The 8605-nt window shown below is 42.7% G+C and overlaps 1 pseudogene; it reads left to right on the forward strand.

The window, feature by feature from the left end:
* The first annotated feature begins 615 nt into the window (after positions 1-615).
* Positions 616-7641, forward strand: LOC102860828 (annotated as a pseudogene).
* Positions 7642-8605: the final 964 nt, after the last annotated feature.

Below are 8605 nucleotides of genomic sequence, written 5' to 3' on the forward strand. Positions count from 1 at the left end.
AAACAGCCACATTCTCTTTCCGAAAGAACTATGGCAGATTCATTAATAGAGTGCTTTTCTTCCATGTTCTATCACTAGTGAAGAAGGAAAAGCTTGTTTTGTGCCCTAGGATGTATATCTTGAACCCCTCCTTAAGGTCCTTTTGGATTAGATGAGCTAATGCCAGAAAGGCAAGTTCTTGTTACCTATATATGCCAAAAAAAGGCCCGAGCACAAAACAATCCCTTTTATAAACTTATCCCTTTTGCAGTCAACATTTCTAGAAAAGACCTGTACCTGTGTTCTACCATGTTGCATTTTGTGAGGTGATTTCTTGCTTATGCTAGCGAATGGCACTTTGCCAAAGGCAAAGGTCTACTTTCTGCAGTATCAATAGTGCTTTTTATGAAGGAGAAGATGTTTCTATTCCTAACCGTGGAAGGAAAAAGCCACTCACAGATAAAGTGTATGATATGATTACCATTGCTTTAGATAACCACAAGTATTACTTCCGACATGATAAGGGATTGTTTTCTGTCTCAGTCACATAGAGCTTGGCTGAGCCTTTTAAAGGAGTGGTGGCATATTTGAAGGCCACTTGATCAGTTCTGAACTTGCGGGAGCAACGAGGTTGCCATGCAGATAAAAATCAACCTTGGTTTCAGCTACCAGAGTAACGGCAGTATATGGGTATTTGTGTATGTGTTGGGGGAGGGAGAGCCAGAGGAGGTTTGGAAAGAGGGGAGAAAAAGGCCCCAGTGACTTGGACAGAGTTATTTAGAGGCCTTGTGACTGTGGACATCAGAATCTGTTAGACGGTTTCTTTCGTTGTGCTAACCTCATTAGGATTAAGCTCATTGAGAGAGCTGGAATGCTTGGCTCCTCAGAAGGGTATATTAATGAGGCAGCTTTATTTGTTGAGCGTAAGTTTAGCTATTAATACCTGTTTTTCTAGAGGGGACATAAACAGTGAAGTTAGAGGACTGATGAGAATTTAATATGTTAAGTTATACAGAGGAAATCAGGACACCACTTTTAAAGCTGGGCTGCTGTGCAATGAGTACTCTTGTTTTAATTTTCAGTAAAATTTGCTGGACAAACTAGACTTGAAGGTAAAACTCTAGGATGAGAGTAATTATAATTAATTATTACAAGGAAAGGGAAATTTCTTTAAAAATGGTGGTTACTTTTTCCTGATATTGTGCCAAGTTTCTTATAGATTGTTGACTACCACATAAAACACAGAAGGAAAGATAAAAGGTGGAATCTGAAGACTTATAAGAAATCTAAAAGCTTTGACAGTGTTTGTATTTATGGTAGTAAAACTTACCCCTCAAAACTCCAATTCACGATTAAAACTTGAACTAGCCATTCCAAAAAGGATTTAAGAAATCAAAAGAGGTCAGATATGTAGAACAGGCTTCTCAAAATTTAATTAGATAGATATTTTAATGTTTTTTACACTTTGAGGGAGCTCTGGTGGCTAATGATAAGGAATTGTTCTGCCAACTCAAAGGCAAGTGGTTTGAATCTTCCATTTGCAACAAGAAAGATGGATGTGGGATGTACATTCTCTGAAAACCTCCTGGAGGGAGTGGGCTCCACTCAATGGTGCACAACATCATCCCTCAGAGAAGCACAGCCTTGGGTTCATGACACAACTCCCTACCCTCCAGGCTTGGCCACCAGAGTTCCCCTATCAGCTGCCACAACTGAAGCGGGAAGTTTAGAGAAATGGAATAATTTGATCTTATTTTTTCTTCTTATACATGAGGCATATGCTGCGGAAGGTCAAGGACTGTAGTCTTCAATATGGATTGAAGCTCAATATCAAGAAAACAAAGATTCTCATCACTGGACCAGTTAGCAGCTTCATGATAGAGAAGAGATTGAGATTGTTAACAACTTCAGCTTGTTTGATACCATGATCAACACTCTTGGCACAGGCAGTGAGGAAACCAAAAGACAAATTGCATTAGGAAAGTGTGCTGTAAAGGACCTCTCTAGAGTATTGAAGAACAAAGATGACTTTGCAATTACTTGCAATGCATCATAGAGCTGGACAATTATTAAAGATGATAGAAAGAGGATTGATGCCTTTGAGTTGTGGTGCTGGAGAAGAGTCTTGAACCGAGTGTGGACTGCTAGAACAAACAGGTTAGTCCTGGAGAGAGTGAAACCAAGCTGCTCCCTGGAGGCAAGGATTTTGAAGCTCCATCTCACATACTTTGAGCACGTGACTAGAGAGGACCAGTCCTTGGAGAAGAACATCATACTTGGAAGGGTGGAGGGACAGCACAGTAGAAGAAGACCTAGGATGAGATGCATTGACTCTTGAATGGAGGAACGGGGTTAGGTCTGTTGTAAATGTTGAGATTATCTCGGGATAGGGCAGGGTTCAGAGCTCTTGTACATAGGGTTGTCATGAGTCATAGGTGACTCAATGGCACATAGCAACAAGAACACAACAACATACCTACACTGGTTAAATAATTTCTTTAAAGCCAGGTCTTTGGCTCATAGGGTTGCTATGGGTCACCTACAACTCGACGGCACTTTGACAACAACAATAAAACAACAAAACACTGAAATATCCAATCTGTAGGGAGTTGTGCCACTAATCCAAAGGCATTGCCTCTCTCCAAATTAAATAATTTGAATTCACCATTGATTTTGAAGGATGAAGATGGATAATATTCTCCCATGTGATAGCTAGCCTTCTGTCTTCCCTGTCCCCATTGCTTAGAAGGGCAGGAGGACCATGGCTATAGGAACATTAATACTCAGGAAGATGTTTACAGATACAGATCTCAAAGAAAGAACTGTTTTAAATGGTAATGGAAAAAAGCTATCTATCACCTTTAACTTGCTATCTCTAATCTTCTTTTCCTTAATAAAGGATAAAGTAGAATTTAGAAATTTCTGTCTTTGCTAAGTAGGATTGTGGTTTTTAGCAATGTGTTTGAGATTATTCAGATGAAGGTTACTCAGTGTTTAGTTTTACATGTTGAAAATGGAAATTATTTTTATTTAATATATTTTTTTATTGGGAAAAACATATTGGGGGTACAAGGAGGTGAGGGTTGGGGGCAGAAGGGTGAGGATGAGCCAGCATGCAGTTGCAGAGCTGCACAGTTTGGTCGGTGGGGGGAGCAGGTGAAGGAAATGATGAGGGTCCAGTGGGGACCAGATGCTACAAAGGAATGACAAGCATTTTCCAATAGTAATTAAACCAACTGTCTTATTGATTTGGGAATTGGATGCCGACTCTCTGGCTTCTTCATGCTGAACAGGGGCGTAGATATAAAGGGGGGAAGGGAGGACGCTTTATCACCTTACTGGTGGTCTTGGGTTACAGCTGCTTGCCTTCCTGCTCCTGAGGGCCGCGATGGTTCACCCCGAGCCGGGGGCCAAGCACAGCCCGCCCCCGGGCAGAAGGCCACGATGGCTCGCCCCGGGCAGAGGGCCGCCCACCCTGGGCAGAGGGCTGCGACGGCTTGCCCCAGGCAGAGGGCCGAGGGCAGCCCGCCCCAGGCAGAGGGCCATGACGGCTCGCCCCGGGCAGAGGGCCACGACGGCTCGCCCCAGGCCGGGGGCCGAGGGCAGCCCACCCCGGGCAGAAAGCCACGATGGGAAAATGGAAATATTTTTAAATGTATTTTTTTATTTTTTTTTTTATTGGTTTGCTTACAAAGTGTGTATACCTTGTGTTTAACATTATTTATTCACACTGTATTTCATACAACCGTTCCCATGTATTTTTTTTGGTTGGTTCCTTGAAGTGGTTTTTTTTTAAATATAAACTTTTTATTTTATACTATTTTACTCACAAAATTCATATACATTGTTTTTCACACTGGATCTTTCCCATCTCCTTAACTCACTACTCCCTCCAGTCATCAAATTGTGCGACCCTATGATTGTGTCCCCCCCATCCTCCACCCTGTGCTCCCCCCTTCACCCCCTAATTCCTCTTACATGTTTTGCTAGTTATCTATTTCTATAATAATGATCTCACACAGTATTTGTCCTTACCAGACTGAGTTAGTTCACTTAGCATAATGCTTTCCAGTCCCTCCCAAGTTAGTGATTTACAAAATCATTGTTCCTGCATACTGTGTAGTATCCTATTGTGCAAATGTACTGTAATTTCTCAATCCACGTAAATGTATTTTTTACATTTAAAATGTATTTTAATACTTAAAAATGTATCCTTAAGTGTTTTCCTTACATCAGGGAGGAAATGCACCCCAGAGTTTTACTGGGTACAGAGTTTTGCAGGTACTGGCCATAGCTTTTGGGATAGGTTAGTGACAGGTTTTTCAGCCAGAGAGTTGACCAACAAACTGCTACTCTTTTCCATTGTTAACTCTCTTTTTGGTCTTCAGAACTGAAGGCTGTCTCTGTGGATAGCTAGCCTTGTACTAGGGACAGGTGCCTCCTCCAGCACTGCATTTGTGTCTCCCTCTGGCCTTCCCAATACTGAGATTGAAAGTATGGAGAAAACTTTTGAGTCTGTGGCTGCTTACCGTGCCGCAATGAGCTGGATGAAGTCTCTATGGAATTAGTGTTCTGAGGCAGCTCTCAGGTTCTTTATACATTTTATTTCATCTGTTCATCTTTTAAAAGGAGTCTTGCTGGACATCATTCTTGTCACTTTCAATTCTACCTTTAAACTTTAGTTTCTGGAGTGCTCGTGACTACAGCCAAAGGCTCCCTCCCTTTCTTGGGAGGGGTTCCCTAGCTCACCCAGCTCTAAGGTTACCAGCAGATTTGCTGGTGGTGCTGCTGCTGTTTTCTTTTCAAAGTACCGCAGGTCACATGATGACTTCCAGGCCCCAGATGGAGAGATGATGTGGATAAAAGTATTTAGCAAGAGATCAAAAACTGGGCTGCACTTCTAAATGACTTGCCTTTTAGAAAAAACACATTAGCCTCTCACCCAGATGTGGTTGTGGGTAACTGTCAGTAAGGCACACAGGTGGCACTGTTATCGTGCCATTTACTGCACGATGCCTCAGCAACGGCTGCCAGCCCTTCAGAAATAGGAAATGACTAATGATGTGGTGGAAATTATGAACCAGGATTAATAAAACTTGAAAAGGAACAGTCTTCAGTGTTTGATCCTCCTTAGAGGAAGTTAAGTCTGAGTCCTAGATTCTTTTCCCTGAGGTGTTCTTCTGATTTCTTCTGATTACTTGGCCGTAGTGGGAGTCTAGGCTGGAGCTGGGAACAGTGAAACAGATGGGGCAGGAAGCAAAGCCCTGCTCCCCATCCCTGAAGGTCCAGACATCTCCTGTTCTGCAGTCCATGTGTGACGAGTTCAATCAGAGGAGCCACCAGCACGAAGGAAGATTGCATCTTTAAAGATGGAGGTTGTATCCGCTCATGAAGCCAATTCTCAAAAGCTACCAATCCCGACTTCAGCAATTGCTGAACTTTTTCATTAAGGACAATTGTTAGGATCTGACTTGGTTTCAGAGATTTTGTTTGATTCTTTTAAAAAATGAGAATTCAAATGCTTTTTCTTTATGGCCCATAGTCAAGCATTGTTTAATAACACTGTGGCCCATTTGAGTCTAGTTTTTTCTTCTCTTCACTGCCTTGGGATTCTCTGTTCTATATTGAAAAAGACTTTGTAGGCAAAGAGAGAAATAGAAATCTTTTTTTCTGTTTCATAGAAATAGGTTAAGATATTGTGTAATAAAGAACACAAGATTAGGGATAAAGAACCCAGGATTCCACAACCCTTTTGGTTTTGTGACCCTTAGAAAGCCCTTCCAATGTCCCTGAGTCTAAATTGTGTGTGTGTAACCAGCTGTCTGCTAAGTTCTTCTCCCACTCTCATTAAAGCATATCTGTATGTAATTTGCAGCCTAGGCTAACTCAGTTCCCTTAAAACACTGTGATCTGCTCTCTGTCAGCTCTTAAAAAGCAGCATGATGGAGAGTTTCCATAATAATATTAAAACTTGGTTGGCTCCCTTCACAAAAGAAAGGTAAGAATGATTATAACCAATGTCACTAATTGCACAGGTGAAATTGTTGAATTAGTGTATGTTTCAGGTACATTTTCAACAACAATAGAAATTATATATTTTTGTATGTAAAGATATGTATTTGTTGTTATTGTGTACTGTTGAGTCAGAACCAACTCATAGCTGACCTTCCGGTGGGTTTTGAGAAGTAGTTAATAGAAGGGTAGATGATTGTTCATCCTTCTCTCTCAGAGGAACTGGTGGATTTGAACCACATGCCATTGGGATTAAAGTGAAGCTTCTTACCACTAGGCCACCAGAGCGCTCTGTATTTACATACGTGTGTGTGTGTGTGTACAGAACTGTTGCTGTTATGTGCCATCGAGTCACCTGCAACTCATAGCTACCCCATGTACAATAGATCTGAACCCTGCCCTATCATGAGCCATTTTCACTGTCTCCGACACACCTACTCCAGTACCCCAGTCACTGAGTCAATCTATCTCATCCAAAGTCTTCCTCTCTTGTGCATCTTTCAAAGGTGCATCAGAGGCTCATCTTTCGGCTACTCAAGCTGGAGGTGCAGTTCATCATCACAGGTACCAACCACCACTCAGAGAAGGAATTTTGTTTCTACCTTCAATACCTAGAATACTTGAGCCAGAACCGCCCTCTGCCTAATGCCTATGAACTCTTTGCCAAAGGCTATGGAGACTGTCTGCAGTCCCTGCCCCAGCGGGGACAATCTGGAACCTTAAACATATGAAGTATTTGAAAAGGACCCCATCAAATACTCTCCATACCAGCAGGCCATCTATAAAGGTCTGCTGGACCAAGTGCCAGAGGAAGAGAAGGATACCAATTCCAGGTGCTATTGGTACTAGGAGCAGGCCATGGTCCATTGGTAAATGCCTCTCTGCTGGCAGTGAAGCAGGCTGACTGGCGGATAAAGTTGTATGCTGTGGAGAAAAACCCAAATGCTGTGGTGATGCTAGAAAACTGGCAGTTTGAAGAGTGGGGAAGCCAGGTGACAGTAGTCTCTTCAGACACCCAGGAATGGGTGGCTCCAGAGAAAGCAGACATCATTGTCAGTGAGCTGCTAGGTTCCTTTCCTGACAATGAACTGTCACCTGAGTGCCAGCACTTCCTAAAAGATGATGGCGTGCACATCCCTGGGGAGTACATCTTCTTCTTGGCTCCCATTTCCTCTTCCCAGCTCTACAATGAGTCCTCGGGGAGAGGACTGTGACCCCGAAGCTCAGTTTGAGATGCCCTTTGTGGTACGGCTGCACAACTTTTACCAGCTGTCTGTACCTTAGTCCTGTTTTACCTTTTGCCATCCAAGTAAAGATCCTAGGATTGACAGCAACCATTATTGTACCTTGGACTTTCCTGTGGAAGTGAACGTAGTACTGCATGGCTTTGCTGACTGCTTTGAAACTGTGCTTTACCAGGACATCACTCTGAGTATCTGTCTATAAACTCATTCTCCTGGGATGTTCTCATGGTTTCCTTTCCTCTTCCCTATTAAGCAACCTGTTCCGGTGTGCAAAGGCCAGACCATCTGTGTGCATTTCTGGAGATGCAGCAATTCCAAGAAGGTGTGGTATGAGTGGGCTGTGACTGCACCAGTCTGTTCTGCCATTCATAATCCTCCAGGTCGCTCATACACCATTGGCCTCTAGTCCTGCCTGCAAGGGTCTAGTCATGGAAGGAGCTTCCAGTTCTGCTCCCGTAGCAGAGAAGGTGCAGTACATAATCAGGCTATGACTTCCCTTGCCCACCAGAAAGAGGAGTATTTCAGTCTACTTTCCTGCCTTATATCAAAATGGGCAAAGGACAAGAGTTACAGGACCCAAGCTGCCAATATGTGAAGACTTCAGGCTGGTGAGGGCTTAAAGAATTAGTGCTGGGTCTGAAGCCATACCAACAAGGCATTTAGCCTCAAGAGTTTCCTAGAATGACCCTGAGAACATCTGGATTGAAAAAATTTTCAGCCCATCTCTGTTCCTATTTCCAAGCATGATATCTCTCTTCAAGGACTGGTCCCTCTTGGCAACATGCCCAAAATATATGAGTGAGAGCTTAAAAATCCTTGCCTCTATGGAGAGTTTTGGTTTTACTCTCTCAAAGGTGGACTAATTTGTTTTCTTGGCAGTCCATGGTATGTTCAAAACTCTTTTCCAGCACCACAATTAAATGACATAAATTCTTCTGTCATCTTTAGTCATTGTCCAGCTCTCAGATACATAGCAAGTAATTGGAAAGAATGTGGCTTGGATCAGGTGCACCTTAGTTTCTAGAATGACATCATTGCTCTTCAGTACTCTGAAGAGGTGCCTGAAAGCAGATTTTCCCAATGCATTTAATCTTTTGAGTTTCTGAGTATTTGTGCCAAGAGTGTTGATCTTGGAAACATGCAAGTTGAAACTGTTAACAATCTCAATCTCTTTTCCATCTATCAGGATGCTGCCAATTAGCCCAGTGGTGAAGAATCTGTTTTCTTGATGTTGAGCTTCAGTACATATTGAATACTGCAGTCCCTGACATTCTGCAGCAAACTCCTGAGGGCCTTTTCAGTTTCAGCAAGCAAGGTTGTGTTATCTGCATAATGCAGGTTGTTTATGAGTCTTCCTCCAATCCTGATGC

Source organism: Elephantulus edwardii, unplaced genomic scaffold, assembly GCF_000299155.1.
Source record: "Elephantulus edwardii isolate Elephantulus edwardi_28Jun2011 unplaced genomic scaffold, EleEdw1.0 scaffold00140, whole genome shotgun sequence".
Classification (NCBI taxonomy): Eukaryota; Metazoa; Chordata; class Mammalia; order Macroscelidea; family Macroscelididae; genus Elephantulus; species Elephantulus edwardii.